This window comes from Lissotriton helveticus, chromosome 1_2 (assembly GCF_964261635.1).
Source record: "Lissotriton helveticus chromosome 1_2, aLisHel1.1, whole genome shotgun sequence".
Taxonomy (NCBI): Eukaryota; Metazoa; Chordata; class Amphibia; order Caudata; family Salamandridae; genus Lissotriton; species Lissotriton helveticus.
This window is the reverse complement of record NC_136058.1, coordinates 324,812,269-324,833,436: the sequence shown is the minus strand read 5'-3', so window position 1 is coordinate 324,833,436 and position 21,168 is coordinate 324,812,269. Positions and strand designations below refer to the sequence as shown.

At 37.3% G+C, this 21,168-nt stretch overlaps 5 non-coding genes across 5 annotated transcripts; all 5 read right to left on the bottom strand.

The window, feature by feature from the left end:
* Window positions 1–5,408: 5,408 nt before the first annotated feature.
* TRNAC-GCA (transfer RNA cysteine (anticodon GCA)) lies at window positions 5,409–5,480 on the bottom strand. Its single transcript has one exon. It is a non-coding gene; the product is annotated as a tRNA-Cys (tRNA).
* Window positions 5,481–7,575: 2,095 nt separating this feature from the next.
* Window positions 7,576–7,647, bottom strand: TRNAC-GCA (transfer RNA cysteine (anticodon GCA)). The gene has a single exon. It is a non-coding gene; the product is annotated as a tRNA-Cys (tRNA).
* A 5,341-nt stretch (window positions 7,648–12,988) lies between these two features.
* On the bottom strand, window positions 12,989–13,060 carry TRNAC-GCA (transfer RNA cysteine (anticodon GCA)). Its single transcript has one exon. It is a non-coding gene; the product is annotated as a tRNA-Cys (tRNA).
* Window positions 13,061–16,235: 3,175 nt separating this feature from the next.
* TRNAC-GCA (transfer RNA cysteine (anticodon GCA)) lies at window positions 16,236–16,307 on the bottom strand. The gene has a single exon. It is a non-coding gene; the product is annotated as a tRNA-Cys (tRNA).
* A 3,175-nt stretch (window positions 16,308–19,482) lies between these two features.
* Window positions 19,483–19,554, bottom strand: TRNAC-GCA (transfer RNA cysteine (anticodon GCA)). The gene has a single exon. It is a non-coding gene; the product is annotated as a tRNA-Cys (tRNA).
* Between the last annotated feature and the right edge of the window lie 1,614 nt (window positions 19,555–21,168).

Here is a 21,168-nt window from a genome sequence, read left to right as displayed (position 1 = left end):
CCCGGATTTGAACCAGGGACCTCTTGATCTGCATTCAAATGCTCTACCTCTGAGCTATATCCCCAGCCTTTCTGTAAAGTCAGAATGACAAAATATCTGTACATCATGAAAGAGTGTGAGGATCTTACTAAGTTGTGCCAGAAAGTACAACCTTGAAACTGTGGAACAGGAGAAGTAGTCCTTAATATTATTTATTAAAGGAAAACTGGATCATTTAAAAAACAGATTTATTTGTTTCATTGTTAGTTTATTTGAATAGGCAGTGGTACATAGGACCAATGCCTCTACATAAAATGATTGTTTTGAAACATTCTTAAAGGGGAAGAGGTTTTTACGGGACACCTTATCATTTGAGGATTGGTTACCACAATCACTGAGATGGTGATGAAGTATGATTGTTTTGGGCCAAATTATGGTGGAAAAACATTTCTACGTACCACTACAATTCGGTATTTGGAAGGTACACCCAAACACCCCTTTCGAATACCTTCCATTTAATACATCAGAAAAAGCCATTTTGCGTTTGCAAATGGCCTGATTCTTCAGACCAGCCTTCTTGCAACTGCAATGATAGTTCGTACATCTTGCACGTAGGCAGAGCTTTTAAGGAGAAATTAAATAGTTCCTACGTTGCACAAAAATGAAGTGCTTCAAACAAACACATACTTTGCATGCACAGAGAAGAGGTGGAATATATGTAAGACTGAAGACACAGGTGAAATGAGAAATAGATTGACTGCTTCGCTGCCAAGTTTTATACGCCATTTCTTCAGTGCAATACAAGAAAGCACCAAACAGTATAACAAAGTTGTCAATTGGTTTCATAGTCCATTCCCTTTGTTTAGTGCTGTGAAAGGAAGAGCCGAATTCCAAAATTGATCAATGATGTTTCAGAAATTTCCCAAAGGGAATACCAAGCCGAGTGTTAAAAACTGCATTTACTCACAGGTTTTGAGAAGCAAACACTGTAATGTCATTAAAGTGCAATATCCAAGGGAACACTGACTCTGTCAAAGATGATCCAAATAGAATTGATGAAAAGTCCCAATTACAAACAACAGAATCAAAATAGGGTGAGAGAACACTCGGATTTGAACCAGGGACCTCTTGATTTGCAGTCAAATGCTCTACCACTGAGCTATATCCCCAGCTTTTCAGTAAAATCGGAATGACAAAATATCAGTACATCATGAAAGAGTGTTAGGATCATACTAAGTTGTGCCAGAAAGTACAACCTTGAAACTGTGGAACAGGAGAAGTAGTCCTTAATATTATTTATTAAAGGAAAACTGGATCATTTAAAAAACAGATTTATTTGTTTCATTGTTAGTTTATTTGAATAGGCAGTGGTACATAGGACCAATGCCTCTACATAAAATGATTGTTTTGAAACATTCTTAAAGAGGAAGAGGTTTTTACGGGACACCTTATCATTTGAGGATTGGTTACCACAATCACTGAGATGGTGATGAAGTATGATTGTTTTGGGCCAAATTATGGTGGAAAAACATTTCTACGTACCACTACAATTCGGTATTTGGAAGGTACACCCAAACACCCCTTTCGAATACCTTCCATTTAATACATCAGAAAAAGCCATTTTGCGTTTGCAAATGGCCTGATTCTTCAGACCAGCCTTCTTGCAACTGCAATGATAGTTCGTACATCTTGCACGTAGGCAGAGCTTTTAAGGAGAAATTAAATAGTTCCTACGTTGCACAAAAATGAAGTGCTTCAAACAAACACATACTTTGCATGCACAGAGAAGAGGTGGAATATATGTAAGACTGAAGACACAGGTGAAATGAGAAATAGATTGACTGCTTCGCTGCCAAGTTTTATACGCCATTTCTTCAGTGCAATACAAGAAAGCACCAAACAGTATAACAAAGTTGTCAATTGGTTTAATAATCCATTCCCTTTGTTTAGTGCTGTGAAAGGAAGAGCCGAATTCCAAAATTGATCAATGATGTTTCAGAAATTTCCCAAAGGCAATAAAAAGCCGACTGTTAAAAACTGCATTCACTCACAGGTTTTGAGCAGAAAACACTGAAATGCTATTAAAGTGCAATATCCAAGGGAACACTGACTCTGTCAAAGATGATCCAAACAGAATTGATGAAAAGTCACAATTTCAAACAACAGAATCAAAATAGGGTGAGGGGACACCCGGATTTGAACCAGGGACCACTTCATCTGCAGTCAAATGCTCTACCACTGAGCTAAATCCCCAGCCTTTCAGTAAAATCAGAATGACAAAATATCTGTACATCATGAAAGAGTGTGAGGATCTTACTAAGTTGTGCCAGAAAGTACAACCTTGAAACTGTGGAACAGGAGAAGTAGTCCTTAATATTATTTATTAAGGGAAAACTGGATCATTTAAAAAACAGATTTATTTGTTTCATTGTTAGTTTATTTGAATAGGCAGTGGTACATAGGACCAATGCCTCTACATAAAATGATTGTTTTGAAACATTCTTAAAGGGGAAGAGGTTTTTACGGGACACCTTATCATTTGAGGATTGGTTACCACAATCACTGAGATGGTGATGAATTATGATTGTTTTGGGCCAAATTATGGTGGAAAAACATTTCTACGTACCACTACAATTCGGTATTTGGAAGGTACACCCAAACACCCCTTTCGAATACCTTCCATTTAATACATCAGAAAAAGCCATTTTGCGTTTGCAAATGGCCTGATTCTTCAGACCAGCCTTCTTGCAACTGCAATGATAGTTCGTACATCTTGCACGTAGGCAGAGCTTTTAAGGAGAAATTAAATAGTTCCTACGTTGCACAAAAATGAAGTGCTTCAAACAAACACATACTTTGCATGCACAGAGAAGAGGTGGAATATATGTAAGACTAAAGACACAGGTGAAATGAGAAATAGATTGACTGCTTCGCTGCCAAGTTTTATACGCCATTTCTTCAGTGCAATACAAGAAAGCACCAAACAGTATAACAAAGTTGTCAATTGGTTTCATAGTCCATTCCCTTTGTTTAGTGCTGTGAAAGGAAGAGCCGAATTCCAAAATTGATCAATGATGTTTCGGAAATTTCCCAAAGGGAATACCAAGCCGAGTGTTAAAAACTGCATTTACTCACAGGTTTTGAGAAGCAAACACTGTAATGCCATTAAAGTGCAATATCCAAGGGAACACTGACTCTGTCAAAGATGATCCAAATAGAATTGATGAAAAGTCCCAATTACAAACAACAGAATCAAAATAGGGTGAGAGAACACCCGGATTTGAACCAGTGACCTCTTGATCTGCAGTCAAATGCTCTACCACTGAGCTATATCCCCAGCTTTTCAGTAAAATCGGAATGACAAAATATCAGTACATAATGAAAGAGTGTTAGGATCATACTAAGTTGTGCCAGAAAGTACAACCTTGAAACTGTGGAACAGGAGAAGTAGTCCTCAATATTATTTATTAAAGGAAAACTGGATCATTTAAAAAACAGATTTATTTGTTTCATTGTTATTTTATTTGAATAGGCAGTGGTACATGGGACCAATGCCTCTACATACAATGATTGTTTTGAAACATTCTTAAAGGGGAAGAGGTTTTTACGGGACACCTTATCATTTGAGGATTGGTTACCACAATCACTGAGATGGTGATGAAGTATGATTGTTTTGGGCCAAATTATGGTGGAAAAACATTTCTACGTACCACTACAATTCGGTATTTGGAAGGTACACCCAAACACCCCTTTCGAATACCTTCCATTTAATACATCAGAAAAACCATTTTGTGTTTGCAAATGGCCTGATTCTTCAGACCAGGCTTCTTGCAACTACAATGATAGTTCGTACATCTTGCACGTAGGCAGAGCTTTTAAGGAGAAATTAAATAGTTCCTACGTTGCACAAAAATGAAGTGCTTCAAACAAACACATACTTTGCATGCACAGAGAAGAGGTGGAATATATGTAAGACTGAAGACACAGGTGAAATGAGAAATAGTTGACTGCTTCGCCTGCCAAGTTTTATACGCCATTTCTTCAGTGCAATACAAGAAAGCACCAAACAGTATAACAAAGTTGTCAATTCGTTTCATAGTCCATTCCCTTTGTTTAGTGCTGTGAAAGGAAGAGCCGAATTCCAAAATTGATCAATGATGTTTCAGAAATTTCCCAAAGGGAATACCAAGCCGAGTGTTAAAAACTGCATTTACTCACAGGTTTTGAGAAGCAAACACTGTAATGCCATTAAAGTGCAATATCCAAGGGAACACTGACTCTGTCAAAGATGATCCAATTGGAATTGATGGAAAGTCCAATTACAAACAACAGAATCAAAATAAGGTGAGGGGACACGAGAATTTGAACCAGGGACCTCTTGATCTGCAGTCAAATGCTCTACCACTGAGCTATATCCCCAGCTTTACAGTACAATCAGAATGACAAAATATCAGTACATCATGAAAGAGTGAGAGGATCATACTAAGTTATTCCGGAAAGTACAACCTTGAAACTGTGGAACAGGAGAAGTAGTCCTTAATATTATTTATTAAAGGAAAACTGGATTATTTAAAAAACAGATATTTGTATCGTTGTTATTTTATTTGAATAGGCAGTGGTACATAGGACCAATGCCTCTACATACAATGATTGTTTTGAAACATTCTTAAAAGGGAAGAGGTTTTTACGGGACACCTTATCATTTGAGGATTGGTTACCACAATCACTGAGATGGTGATGAAGTATGATTGTTTTGGGCCAAATTATGGTGGAAAAACATTTCTACGTACCACTACAATTCGGTATTTGGAAGGTACACCCAAACACCCCTTTCGAATACCTTCCATTTAATACATCAGAAAAAGCCATTTTGCGTTTGCAAATGGCCTGATTCTTCAGATCAGCCTTCTTGCAACTGCACTGATAGTTCGTACATCTTGCACGTAGGCAGAGCTTTTAAGGAGAAATTAAATAGTTCCTACGTTGCACAAAAATGAAGTGCTTCAAACAAACACATACTTTGCATGCACAGAGAAGAGGTGGAATATATGTAAGACTGAAGACACAGGTGAAATGAGAAATAGATTGACTGCTTCGCTGTCAAGTTTTATACGCCATTTCTTCAGTGCAATACAAGAAAGCACCAAACAGTATAACAAAGTTGTCAATTGGTTTCATAGTCCATTCCCTTTGTTTAGTGCTGTGAAAGGAAGAGCCGAATTCCAAAATTGATCAATGATGTTTCAGAAATTTCCCAAAGGGAATAACAAGCCGACTGTTAAAAACTACATTCACTCTCAGGTTTTGAGCAGGAAACACTGAAATGCTATTAAAGTGCAATATCCAAGGGAACACTGACTCTGTCAAAGATGATCCAAATAGAATTGATGAAAAGTCCCAATTACAAACAACAGAATCAAAATAGGGTGAGAGAACACCCGGATTTGAACCAGGGACCTCTTGATCTGCAGTCAAATGCTCTACCACTGAGCTATATCCCCAGCTTTTCAGTAAAATCGGAATGACAAAATATCAGTACATCATGAAAGAGTGTTAGGATCATACTAAGTTGTGCCAGAAAGTACAACCTTGAAACTGTGGAACAGGAGAAGTAGTCCTTAATATTATTTATTAAACGAAAACTGGATCATTTAAAAAACAGATTTATTTGTTTCATTGTTATTTTATTTGAATAGGCAGTAGTACATAGGACCAATGCCTCTACATACAATGATTGTTTTGAAACATTCTTAAAGGGGAAGAGGTTTTTACGGGACACCTTATCATTTGAGGATTGGTTACCACAATCACTGAGATGGTGATGAAGTATGATTGTTTTGGGCCAAATTATGGTGGAAAAACATTTCTACATACCACTACAATTCGGTATTTGGAAGGTACACCCAAACACCCCTTTAGAATACCTTCTATTTAATACATCAGAAAAAGCCATTTTGTGTTTGCAAATGGCCTGATTCTTCAGACCAGCCTTCTTGCAACTACAATGATAGTTCGTACATCTTGCACGTAGGCAGAGCTTTTAAGGAGAAATTAAATAGTTCCTACGTTGCACAAAAATGAAGTGCTTTAAACAAACACATACTTTGCATGCACAGAGAAGAGGTGGAATATATGTAAGACTGAAGACACAGGTGAAATGAGAAATAGATTGACTGCTTCGCTGCCAAGTTTTATACGCCATTTCTTCAGTGCAATACAAGAAAGCACCAAACAGTATAACAAAGTTGTCAATTGGTTTCATAGTCCATTCCCTTTGTTTAGTGCTGTGAAAGGTAGAGCCGAATTCCAAAATTGATCAATGATGTTTCAGAAATTTCCCAAAGGGAATAACAAGCCGAGTGTTAAAAACTGCATTTACTCACAGGTTTTGAGCAGGAAACACTGAAATGCTATTAAAGTGCAATATCCAAGGGAACACTGACTCTGTCAAAGATGATCCAAATGGAATTGATGAAAAGTCCCAATTACAAACAACAGAATCAAAATAGGGTGAGGGGCACCCGGATTTGAACCAGGGACCTCTTGATCTGAAGTCAAATGCTCTACCACTGAGCTATATCCCCAGCTTTTCAGTAAAATTAGAATGACAAAATATCAGTACATCATGAAAGAGTGTGAGGCTCATACTAAGTTGTGCCAGAAAGTACAACCTTGAAACTGTGGAACAGGAGAAGTAGTCCTTAATATTATTTATTAAAGGAAAACTGGATCATTTAAAAAACAGATTTATTTGTTTCATTGTTATTTTATTTGAATAGGCAGTGGTACATAGGACCAATGCCTCTACATACAATGATTGTTTTGAAACATTCTTAAAGGGGAAGAGGTTTTTACGGGACACCTTATCATTTGAGGATTGGTTACCACAATCACAGAGATGATGATGAAGTATGATTGTTTTGAGCCAAATTATGGTGGAAAAACATTTCTACGTACCACTACAATTCGGTATTTGGAAGGTACACCCAAACACCCCTTTCGAATACCTTCCATTTAATACATCAGAAAAGGCCATTTTGCGTTTGCAAATGGCCTGATTCTTCAGACCAGCCTTCTTGCAACTGCAATGATAGTTCGTACATCTTGCACGTAGGCAGAGCTTTTAAGGAGAAATTAAATAGTTCCTACGTTGCACAAAAATGAAGTGCTTCAAACAAACACATACTTTGCATGCACAGAGAAGAGGTGGAATATATGTAAGACTGAAGACACAGGTGAAATGAGAAATAGATTGACTGCTTCGCTGCCAAGTTTTATACTCCATTTCTTCAGCGCAATACAAGAAAGCACAAAACAGTATAACGAAGTTATCAATTGGTTTCATAGTCCATTCCCTTTGTTTAGTGCTGTGAAAGGAAGAGCCGAATTCCAAAATTGATCAATGATGTTTCAGAAATTTCCCAAAGGGAATACCATGCCGAGTGTTAAAAACTGCATTTACTCACAGGCTTTGAGCAGGAAACACTGAAATGCTATTAAAGTGCAATATCCAAGGGAACACTGACTGTGTCAAAGATGATCCAAATAGAATTGATGAAAAGTCCCAATCACAAACAACAGAATCAAAATGGGGTGAGAGGACACCCGGATTTGAACCAGGGACCTCTTGATCTGCAGTCAAATGCTCTACCACTGAGCTATATCCCCAGCTTTTCAGTAAAATCAGAACGACAAAATATCAGTACATCATGAAAGAGTGTGAGGCTCATACTAAGTTGTGCCAGAAAGTACAACCTTGAAACTGTGGAACAGGAGAATTAGTCCTTAATATTATTTATTAAAGGAAAACTGGATCATTTAAAAAACAGATTTATTTGTTTCATTGTTATTTTATTTGAATAGGCAGTGGTACATAGGACCGATGCCTCTACATACAATGATTGTTTTGAAACATTCTTAAAGGGGAAGAGGTTTTTACGGGACACCTTATCATTTGAGAATTGGTTACCACAATCACGGAGATGATGATGAAGTATGATTGTTTTGGGCCAAATTATGGTGGAAAAACATTTCTACGTACCACTACAATTCGGTATTTGGAAGGTACACCCAAACACCCCTTTCGAATACCTTCCATTTAATACATCAGAAAAAGCCATTTTGCGTTTGCAAATGGCCTGATTCTTCAGATCAGCCTTCTTGCAACTGCACTGATAGTTCGTACATCTTGCACGTAGGCAGAGCTTTTCAGGAGAAATTAAATAGTTCCTACGTTGCACAAAAATGAAGTGCTTCAAACAAACACATACTTTGCATGCACAGAGAAGAGGTGGAATATATGTAAGACTGAAGACACAGGTGAAATGAGAAATAGATTGACTGCTTCGCTGTCAAGTTTTATACGCCATTTCTTCAGTGCAATACAAGAAAGCACCAAACAGTATAACAAAGTTGTCAATTGGTTTCATAGTCCATTCCCTTTGTTTAGTGCTGTGAAAGGAAAAGCCGAATTCCAAAATTGATCAATGATGTTTCAGAAATTTCCCAAAGGGAATAACAAGCCGACTGTTAAAACTACATTCACTCTCAGGTTTTGAGCAGGAAACACTGAAATGCTATTAAAGTGCAATATCCAAGGGAACACTGACTCTGTCAAAGATGATCCAAATAGAATTGATGAAAAGTCCCAATTACAAACAACAGAATCAAAATAAGGTGAGAGAACACCCGGATTTGAACCAGGGACCTATTGATCTGCAGTCAAATGCTCTACCACTGAGCTATATCCCCAGCTTTTCAGTAAAATCGGAATGACAAAATATCAGTACATCATGAAAGAGTGTTAGGATCATACTAAGTTGTGCCAGAAAGTACAACCTTGAAACTGTGGAACAGGAGAAGTAGTCCTTAATATTATTTATTAAACGAAAACTGGATCATTTAAAAAACAGATTTATTTGTTTCATTGTTATTTTATTTGAATAGGCAGTAGTACATAGGACCAATGCCTCTACATACAATGATTGTTTTGAAACATTCTTAAAGGGGAAGAGGTTTTTACGGGACACCTTATCATTTGAGGATTGGTTACCACAATCACTGAGATGGTGATGAAGTATGATTGTTTTGTGCCAAATTATGGTGGAAAAACATTTCTACGTACCACTACAATTCGGTATTTGGAAGGTACACCCAAACACCCCTTTAGAATACCTTCTATTTAATACATCAGAAAAAGCCATTTTGTGTTTGCAAATGGCCTGATTCTTCAGACCAGCCTTCTTGCAACTACAATTATAGTTCGTACATCTTGCACGTAGGCAGAGCTTTTAAGGAGAAATTAAATAGTTCCTACGTTGCACAAAAATGAAGTGCTTCAAACAAACACATACTTTGCGTGCACAGAGAAGAGGAGGAATATATGTAAGACTGAAGACACAGGTGAAATGAGAAATAGTTGACTGCTTCGCTGCCAAGTTTTATACGCCATTTCTTCAGTGCAATACAAGAAAGCACCAAACAGTATAACAAAGTTGTCAATTGGTTTCATAGTCCATTCCCTTTGTTTAGTGCTGTGAAAGGAAGAGCCGAATTCCAAAATTGATCAATGATGTTTCAGAAATTTCCCAAAGGGAATAACAAGCCGAGTGTTAAAAACTGCATTTACTCACAGGTTTTGAGCAGGAAACACTGAAATGCTATTAAAGTGCAATATCCAAGGGAACACTGACTCTGTCAAAGATGATCCAAATGGAATTGATGAAAAGTCCCAATTACAAACAACAGAATCAAAATAGGGTGAAGGGCACCCGGATTTGAACCAGGGACCTCTTGATCTGAAGTCAAATGCTCTACCACTGAGCTATATCCCCAGCTTTTCAGTAAAATTAGAATGACAAAATATCAGTACATCATGAAAGAGTGTGAGGCTCATACTAAGTTGTGCCAGAAAGTACAACCTTGAAACTGTGGAACAGGAGAAGTAGTCCTTAATATTATTTATTAAAGGAAAACTGGATCATTTAAAAAACAGATTTATTTGTTTCATTGTTATTTTATTTGAATAGGCAGTGGTACATAGGACCAATGCCTCTACATACAATGATTGTTTTGAAACATTCTTAAAGGGGAAGAGGTTTTTACGGGACACCTTATCATTTGAGAATTGGTTACCACAATCACGGAGATGATGATGAAGTATGATTGTTTTGGGCCAAATTATGGTGGAAAAACATTTCTACGTACCACTACAATTCGGTATTTGGAAGGTACACCCAAACACCCCTTTCGAATACCTTCCATTTAATACATCAGAAAAAGCCATTTTGCGTTTGCAAATGGCCTGATTCTTCAGATCAGCCTTCTTGCAACTGCACTGATAGTTCGTACATCTTGCACGTAGGCAGAGCTTTTCAGGAGAAATTAAATAGTTCCTACGTTGCACAAAAATGAAGTGCTTCAAACAAACACATACTTTGCATGCACAGAGAAGAGGTGGAATATATGTAAGACTGAAGACACAGGTGAAATGAGAAATAGATTGACTGCTTCGCTGTCAAGTTTTATACGCCATTTCTTCAGTGCAATACAAGAAAGCACCAAACAGTATAACAAAGTTGTCAATTGGTTTCATAGTCCATTCCCTTTGTTTAGTGCTGTGAAAGGAAAAGCCGAATTCCAAAATTGATCAATGATGTTTCAGAAATTTCCCAAAGGGAATAACAAGCCGACTGTTAAAACTACATTCACTCTCAGGTTTTGAGCAGGAAACACTGAAATGCTATTAAAGTGCAATATCCAAGGGAACACTGACTCTGTCAAAGATGATCCAAATAGAATTGATGAAAAGTCCCAATTACAAACAACAGAATCAAAATAAGGTGAGAGAACACCCGGATTTGAACCAGGGACCTATTGATCTGCAGTCAAATGCTCTACCACTGAGCTATATCCCCAGCTTTTCAGTAAAATCGGAATGACAAAATATCAGTACATCATGAAAGAGTGTTAGGATCATACTAAGTTGTGCCAGAAAGTACAACCTTGAAACTGTGGAACAGGAGAAGTAGTCCTTAATATTATTTATTAAACAAAAACTGGATCATTTAAAAAACAGATTTATTTGTTTCATTGTTATTTTATTTGAATAGGCAGTAGTACATAGGACCAATGCCTCTACATACAATGATTGTTTTGAAACATTCTTAAAGGGGAAGAGGTTTTTACGGGACACCTTATCATTTGAGGATTGGTTACCACAATCACTGAGATGGTGATGAAGTATGATTGTTTTGTGCCAAATTATGGTGGAAAAACATTTCTACGTACCACTACAATTCGGTATTTGGAAGGTACACCCAAACACCCCTTTAGAATACCTTCTATTTAATACATCAGAAAAAGCCATTTTGTGTTTGCAAATGGCCTGATTCTTCAGACCAGCCTTCTTGCAACTACAATTATAGTTCGTACATCTTGCACGTAGGCAGAGCTTTTAAGGAGAAATTAAATAGTTCCTACGTTGCACAAAAATGAAGTGCTTCAAACAAACACATACTTTGCGTGCACAGAGAAGAGGAGGAATATATGTAAGACTGAAGACACAGGTGAAATGAGAAATAGTTGACTGCTTCGCTGCCAAGTTTTATACGCCATTTCTTCAGTGCAATACAAGAAAGCACCAAACAGTATAACAAAGTTGTCAATTGGTTTCATAGTCCATTCCCTTTGTTTAGTGCTGTGAAAGGAAGAGCCGAATTCCAAAATTGATCAATGATGTTTCAGAAATTTCCCAAAGGGAATAACAAGCCGAGTGTTAAAAACTGCATTTACTCACAGGTTTTGAGCAGGAAACACTGAAATGCTATTAAAGTGCAATATCCAAGGGAACACTGACTCTGTCAAAGATGATCCAAATGGAATTGATGAAAAGTCCCAATTACAAACAACAGAATCAAAATAGGGTGAAGGGCACCCGGATTTGAACCAGGGACCTCTTGATCTGAAGTCAAATGCTCTACCACTGAGCTATATCCCCAGCTTTTCAGTAAAATTAGAATGACAAAATATCAGTACATCATGAAAGAGTGTGAGGCTCATACTAAGTTGTGCCAGAAAGTACAACCTTGAAACTGTGGAACAGGAGAAGTAGTCCTTAATATTATTTATTAAAGGAAAACTGGATCATTTAAAAAACAGATTTATTTGTTTCATTGTTATTTTATTTGAATAGGCAGTGGTACATAGGACCAATGCCTCTACATACAATGATTGTTTTGAAACATTCTTAAAGGGGAAGAGGTTTTTACGGGACACCTTATCATTTGAGAATTGGTTACCACAATCACGGAGATGATGATGAAGTATGATTGTTTTGGGCCAAATTATGGTGGAAAAACATTTCTACGTACCACTACAATTCGGTATTTGGAAGGTACACCCAAACACCCCTTTCGAATACCTTCCATTTAATACATCAGAAAAAGCCATTTTGCGTTTGCAAATGGCCTGATTCTTCAGATCAGCCTTCTTGCAACTGCACTGATAGTTCGTACATCTTGCACGTAGGCAGAGCTTTTCAGGAGAAATTAAATAGTTCCTACGTTGCACAAAAATGAAGTGCTTCAAACAAACACATACTTTGCATGCACAGAGAAGAGGTGGAATATATGTAAGACTGAAGACACAGGTGAAATGAGAAATAGATTGACTGCTTCGCTGTCAAGTTTTATACGCCATTTCTTCAGTGCAATACAAGAAAGCACCAAACAGTATAACAAAGTTGTCAATTGGTTTCATAGTCCATTCCCTTTGTTTAGTGCTGTGAAAGGAAAAGCCGAATTCCAAAATTGATCAATGATGTTTCAGAAATTTCCCAAAGGGAATAACAAGCCGACTGTTAAAACTACATTCACTCTCAGGTTTTGAGCAGGAAACACTGAAATGCTATTAAAGTGCAATATCCAAGGGAACACTGACTCTGTCAAAGATGATCCAAATAGAATTGATGAAAAGTCCCAATTACAAACAACAGAATCAAAATAAGGTGAGAGAACACCCGGATTTGAACCAGGGACCTCTTGATCTGCAGTCAAATGCTCTACCACTGAGCTATATCCCCAGCTTTTCAGTAAAATCGGAATGACAAAATATCAGTACATCATGAAAGAGTGTTAGGATCATACTAAGTTGTGCCAGAAAGTACAACCTTGAAACTGTGGAACAGGAGAAGTAGTCCTTAATATTATTTATTAAACGAAAACTGGATCATTTAAAAAACAGATTTATTTGTTTCATTGTTATTTTATTTGAATAGGCAGTAGTACATAGGACCAATGCCTCTACATACAATGATTGTTTTGAAACATTCTTAAAGGGGAAGAGGTTTTTACGGGACACCTTATCATTTGAGGATTGGTTACCACAATCACTGAGATGGTGATGAAGTATGATTGTTTTGGGCCAAATTATGGTGGAAAAACATTTCTACGTACCACTACAATTCGGTATTTGGAAGGTACACCCAAACACCCCTTTAGAATACCTTCTATTTAATACATCAGAAAAAGCCATTTTGTGTTTGCAAATGGCCTGATTCTTCAGACCAGCCTTCTTGCAACTACAATTATAGTTCGTACATCTTGCACGTAGGCAGAGCTTTTAAGGAGAAATTAAATAGTTCCTACGTTGCACAAAAATGAAGTGCTTCAAACAAACACATACTTTGCATGCACAGAGAAGAGGAGGAATATATGTAAGACTGAAGACACAGGTGAAATGAGAAATAGTTGACTGCTTCGCTGCCAAGTTTTATACGCCATTTCTTCAGTGCAATACAAGAAAGCACCAAACAGTATAACAAAGTTGTCAATTGGTTTCATAGTCCATTCCCTTTGTTTAGTGCTGTGAAAGGAAGAGCCGAATTCCAAAATTGATCAATGATGTTTCAGAAATTTCCCAAAGGGAATAACAAGCCGAGTGTTAAAAACTGCATTTACTCACAGGTTTTGAGCAGGAAACACTGAAATGCTATTAAAGTGCAATATCCAAGGGAACACTGACTCTGTCAAAGATGATCCAAATGGAATTGATGAAAAGTCCCAATTACAAACAACAGAATCAAAATAGGGTGAAGGGCACCCGGATTTGAACCAGGGACCTCTTGATCTGAAGTCAAATGCTCTACCACTGAGTTATATCCCCAGCTTTTCAGTAAAATTAGAATGACAAAATATCAGTACATCATGAAAGAGTGTGAGGCTCATACTAAGTTGTGCCAGAAAGTACAACCTTGAAACTGTGGAACAGGAGAAGTAGTCCTTAATATTATTTATTAAAGGAAAACTGGATCATTTAAAAAACAGATTTATTTGTTTCATTGTTATTTTATTTGAATAGGCAGTGGTACATAGGACCAATGCCTCTACATACAATGATTGTTTTGAAACATTCTTAAAGGGGAAGAGGTTTTTACGGGACACCTTATCATTTGAGGATTGGTTACCACAATCACAGAGATGATGATGAAGTATGATTGTTTTGAGCCAAATTATGGTGGAAAAACATTTCTACGTACCACTACAATTCGGTATTTGGAAGGTACACCCAAACACCCCTTTCGAATACCTTCCATTTAATACATCAGAAAAGGCCATTTTGTGTTTGCAAATGGCCTGATTCTTCAGACCAGCCTTCTTGCAACTACAATTATAGTTCGTACATCTTGCACGTAGGCAGAGCTTTTAAGGAGAAATTAAATAGTTCCTACGTTGCACAAAAATGAAGTGCTTCAAACAAACACATACTTTGCGTGCACAGAGAAGAGGAGGAATATATGTAAGACTGAAGACACAGGTGAAATGAGAAATAGTTGACTGCTTCGCTGCCAAGTTTTATACGCCATTTCTTCAGTGCAATACAAGAAAGCACCAAACAGTATAACAAAGTTGTCAATTGGTTTCATAGTCCATTCCCTTTGTTTAGTGCTGTGAAAGGAAGAGCCGAATTCCAAAATTGATCAATGATGTTTCAGAAATTTCCCAAAGGGAATAACAAGCCGAGTGTTAAAAACTGCATTTACTCACAGGTTTTGAGCAGGAAACACTGAAATGCTATTAAAGTGCAATATCCAAGGGAACACTGACTCTGTCAAAGATGATCCAAATGGAATTGATGAAAAGTCCCAATTACAAACAACAGAATCAAAATAGGGTGAAGGGCACCCGGATTTGAACCAGGGACCTCTTGATCTGAAGTCAAATGCTCTACCACTGAGCTATATCCCCAGCTTTTCAGTAAAATTAGAATGACAAAATATCAGTACATCATGAAAGAGTGTGAGGCTCATACTAAGTTGTGCCAGAAAGTACAACCTTGAAACTGTGGAACAGGAGAAGTAGTCCTTAATATTATTTATTAAAGGAAAACTGGATCATTTAAAAAACAGATTTATTTGTTTCATTGTTATTTTATTTGAATAGGCAGTGGTACATAGGACCAATGCCTCTACATACAATGATTGTTTTGAAACATTCTTAAAGGGGAAGAGGTTTTTACGGGACACCTTATCATTTGAGAATTGGTTACCACAATCACGGAGATGATGATGAAGTATGATTGTTTTGGGCCAAATTATGGTGGAAAAACATTTCTACGTACCACTACAATTCGGTATTTGGAAGGTACACCCAAACACCCCTTTCGAATACCTTCCATTTAATACATCAGAAAAAGCCATTTTGCGTTTGCAAATGGCCTGATTCTTCAGATCAGCCTTCTTGCAACTGCACTGATAGTTCGTACATCTTGCACGTAGGCAGAGCTTTTCAGGAGAAATTAAATAGTTCCTACGTTGCACAAAAATGAAGTGCTTCAAACAAACACATACTTTGCATGCACAGAGAAGAGGTGGAATATATGTAAGACTGAAGACACAGGTGAAATGAGAAATAGATTGACTGCTTCGCTGTCAAGTTTTATACGCCATTTCTTCAGTGCAATACAAGAAAGCACCAAACAGTATAACAAAGTTGTCAATTGGTTTCATAGTCCATTCCCTTTGTTTAGTGCTGTGAAAGGAAAAGCCGAATTCCAAAATTGATCAATGATGTTTCAGAAATTTCCCAAAGGGAATAACAAGCCGACTGTTAAAACTACATTCACTCTCAGGTTTTGAGCAGGAAACACTGAAATGCTATTAAAGTGCAATATCCAAGGGAACACTGACTCTGTCAAAGATGATCCAAATAGAATTGATGAAAAGTCCCAATTACAAACAACAGAATCAAAATAAGGTGAGAGAACACCCGGATTTGAACCAGGGACCTCTTGATCTGCAGTCAAATGCTCTACCACTGAGCTATATCCCCAGCTTTTCAGTAAAATCGGAATGACAAAATATCAGTACATCATGAAAGAGTGTTAGGATCATACTAAGTTGTGCCAGAAAGTACAACCTTGAAACTGTGGAACAGGAGAAGTAGTCCTTAATATTATTTATTAAACGAAAACTGGATCATTTAAAAAACAGATTTATTTGTTTCATTGTTATTTTATTTGAATAGGCAGTAGTACATAGGACCAATGCCTCTACATACAATGATTGTTTTGAAACATTCTTAAAGGGGAAGAGGTTTTTACGGGACACCTTATCATTTGAGGATTGGTTACCACAATCACTGAGATGGTGATGAAGTATGATTGTTTTGGGCCAAATTATGGTGGAAAAACATTTCTACGTACCACTACAATTCGGTATTTGGAAGGTACACCCAAACACCCCTTTAGAATACCTTCTATTTAATACATCAGAAAAAGCCATTTTGTGTTTGCAAATGGCCTGATTCTTCAGACCAGCCTTCTTGCAACTACAATTATAGTTCGTACATCTTGCACGTAGGCAGAGCTTTTAAGGAGAAATTAAATAGTTCCTACGTTGCACAAAAATGAAGTGCTTCAAACAAACACATACTTTGCATGCACAGAGAAGAGGAGGAATATATGTAAGACTGAAGACACAGGTGAAATGAGAAATAGTTGACTGCTTCGCTGCCAAGTTTTATACGCCATTTCTTCAGTGCAATACAAGAAAGCACCAAACAGTATAACAAAGTTGTCAATTGGTTTCATAGTCCATTCCCTTTGTTTAGTGCTGTGAAAGGAAGAGCCGAATTCCAAAATTGATCAATGATGTTTCAGAAATTTCCCAAAGGGAATAACAAGCCGAGTGTTAAAAACTGCATTTACTCACAGGTTTTGAGCAGGAAACACTGAAATGCTATTAAAGTGCAATATCCAAGGGAACACTGACTCTGTCAAAGATGATCCAAATGGAATTGATGAAAAGTCCCAATTACAAACAACAGAATCAAAATAGGGTGAAGGGCACCCGGATTTGAACCAGGGACCTCTTGATCTGAAGTCAAATGCTCTACGACTGAGTTATATCCCCAGCTTTTCAGTAAAATTAGAATGACAAAATATCAGTACATCATGAAAGAGTGTGAGGCTCATACTAAGTTGTGCCAGAAAGTACAACCTTGAAACTGTGGAACAGGAGAAGTAGTCCTTAATATTATTTATTAAAGGAAAACTGGATCATTTAAAAAACAGATTTATTTGTTTCATTGTTATTTTATTTGAATAGGCAGTGGTACATAGGACCAATGCCTCTACATACAATGATTGTTTTGAAACATTCTTAAAGGGGAAGAGGTTTTTACGGGACACCTTATCATTTGAGGATTGGTTACCACAATCACAGAGATGATGATGAAGTATGATTGTTTTGAGCCAAATTATGGTGGAAAAACATTTCTACGTACCACTACAATTCGGTATTTGGAAGGTACACCCAAACACCCCTTTCGAATACCTTCCATTTAATACATCAGAAAAGGCCATTTTGCGTTTGCAAATGGCCTGATTCTTCAGACCAGCCTTCTTGCAACTGCAATGATAGTTCGTACATCTTGCACGTAGGCAGAGCTTTTAAGGAGAAATTAAATAGTTCCTACGTTGCACAAAAATGAAGTGCTTCAAACAAACACATACTTTGCATGCACAGAGAAGAGGTGGAATATATGTAAGACTGAAGACACAGGTGAAATGAGAAATAGTTGACTGCTTCGCTGCCAAGTTTTATACGCCATTTCTTCAGTGCAATACAAGAAAGCACCAAACAGTATAACAAAGTTGTCAATTGGTTTCATAGTCCATTCCCTTTGTTTAGTGCTGTGAAAGGAAGAGCCGAATTCCAAAATTGATCAATGATGTTTCAGAAATTTCCCAAAGGGAATAACAAGCCGAGTGTTAAAAACTGCATTTACTCACAGGTTTTGAGCAGGAAACACTGAAATGCTATTAAAGTGCAATATCCAAGGGAACACTGACTCTGTTAAAGATGATCCAAATGGAATTGATGAAAAGTCCCAATTACAAACAACAGAATCAAAACAAGGTGAGGGGACACCAGGATTTGAACCAGGGACCTCTCGATCTGCAGTCAAATGCTCTACCACTGAGCTATATCCCCAGCTTCACAGTACAATCAGAATGACAAAATATCAGTACATCATGAAAGAGTGAGAGGATCATACTAAGTTGTTCCGGAAAGTACAACCTTGAAACTGTGGAACAGGAGAAGTAGTCCTTAATATTATTTATTAAAGGAACACTGGATCATTTAAAAAACAGATATTTGTTTCATTGTTATTTTATTTGAATAGGCAGTGGTACATAGGACCAATGCCTCTACATCCAATGATTGTTTTGAAACATTCTTAAAGGTGAAGAGGTTTTTACGGGACACCTTATCATTTGAGGATTGGTTACCACAATCACTGAGATGGTGATGAAGTATGATTGTTTTGGGCCAAATTATGGTGGAAAAACATTTCTACGTACCACTACAATTCAATATTTGGAAGGTACACCCAAACACCCCTTTCGAATACCTTCCATTTAATACATCAGAAAAAGCCATTTTGCGTTTGCAAATGGCCTGATTCTTCAGACCAGCCTTCTTGCAACTGCAATGATAGTTCGTACATCTTGCACGTAGGCATAGCTTTTAAGGAAAAATTAAATAGTTCCTACGTTGCACAAAAATGAAGTGCTTCAAACAAACACATACTTTGCATGCACAGAGAAGAGGTGGAATATATGTAAGACTGAAGACACAGGTGAAATGAGAAATAGATTGACTGCTTCGCTGCCAAGTTTTATACGCCATTTCTTCAGTGCAATACAAGAAAGCACCAAACAGTATAACAAAGTTGTCAATTGGTTTCATAGTCCATTCCCTTTGTTTAGTGCTGTGAAAGGAAGAGCCGAATTCCAAAATTGATCAATGATGTTTCAGAAATTTCCCAAAGGGAATACCAAGCCGAGTGTTAAAAACTGCATTTACTCACAGGTTTTGAGCAGGAATCACTGAAATGCGATTAAAGTGCAATATCCAAGGGAACACTGACTCTGTCAAAGATGATCCACATGGAATTGATGAAAAGTCCCAATTACAAACAACAGAATCAAAATAGGGTGAGGGGACACCCGGATTTGAACCAGGGACCTCTTGATCTGCAGTCAAATGCTCTACCCCTGAGCTATATCCCCAGCTTTTCAGTAAAATCAGAATGACAAAATATCAGTACATCATGAAAGAGTGTGAGGATCATACTAAGTTGTGCCAGAAAGTACAACCTTGAAACTGTGGAACAGGAGAAGTAGTCCTTAATATTATTTATTAAAGGAAACCTGGATCATTTAAAAAACAGATTTATTTGTTTCATTGTTATTTTATTTGAATAGGCAGTGGTACATAGGACTAATGCCTCTACATACAATGATTGTTTTGAAACATTCTTAAAGGGGAAGAGGTTTTTACGGGACACCTTATCATTTGAGGATTAGTTACCACAATCACTGAGATGGTGATGAAGTATGATTGTTTTCGGCCAAATTATGGTGGAAAAACATTTCTACGTACCACTACAATTCGGTATTTGGAAGGCACACCCAAACACCCCTTAGAATACCTTCCATTTAATACATCAGAAAAAGCCATTTTGTGTTTGCAAATGGCCTGATTCTTCAGACCAGCCTTCTTGCAACTGCAATGATAGTTCGTACAGCTTGCACGTAGGCAGAGCTTTTAAGGAGAAATTAAATAGTTCCTACGTTTCACAAAAATGAAGTGCTTCAAACAAACACATACTTTGCATGCACAGAGAAGAGGTGGAATATATGTAAGACTGAAGACACAGGTGAAATGAGAAATAGATTGACTGCTTCGCTGCCAAGTTTTATACGCCATTTCTTCAGTGCAATACAAGAAAGCACCAAACAGTATAACAAAGTTGTCAATTGGTTTCATAGTCCATTCCCTTTGTTTAGTGCTGTGAAAGGAAGAGCCGAATTCCAAAATTGATCAATGATGTTTCAGAAATTTCCCAAAGGGAATACCAAGCCGAGTGTTAAAAACTGCATTTACTCACAGGTTTTGAGAAGCAAACACTGTAATGCCATTAAAGTGCAATATCCAAGGGAACACTGACTCTGTCAAAGATTATCCAAATGGAATTGATGGAAAGTCCCAATTACAAACAACAGAATCAAAATAGGGTGAGGGGACACCAGGATTTGAACTAGGGACCTCTTGATCTGCAGTCAAATGCTCTACCACTGAGCTATATCCCCAGCTTTTCAGTAAAATCAGAATGACAAAATATCAGTACATCATGAAAGAGTGTGAGGATCATACTAAGTTGTGCCAGAAAGTACAACCTTGAAACTGTGGAACAGGAGAAGTAGTCCTGAATATTATTTATTAAAGGAAAACTGGATCATTTAAAAAACAGATTTATTTGTTTCATTGTTATTTTATTTGAATAGGCAGTGGTACATAGGACCAATGCCTCTACATACAATGATTGTTTTGAAACATTCTTAAAGGGGAAGAGGTTTTTACGGGACACCTTATCATTTGAGGATTGGTTACCACAATCACAGAGATGATGATGAAGTATGATTGTTTTGGGCCAAATTATGGTGGAAAAACATTTCTACGTACCACTACAATTCGGTATTTGGAAGGTACACGCAAACACCCCTTTCGAATATGTTCCATTTAATACATCAGAAAAAGCCATTTTGCGTTTGCAAATGGCCTGATTCTACAGACCAGCCTTCTTGCAACTGCAATGATAGTTCGTACATCTTGCACGTAGG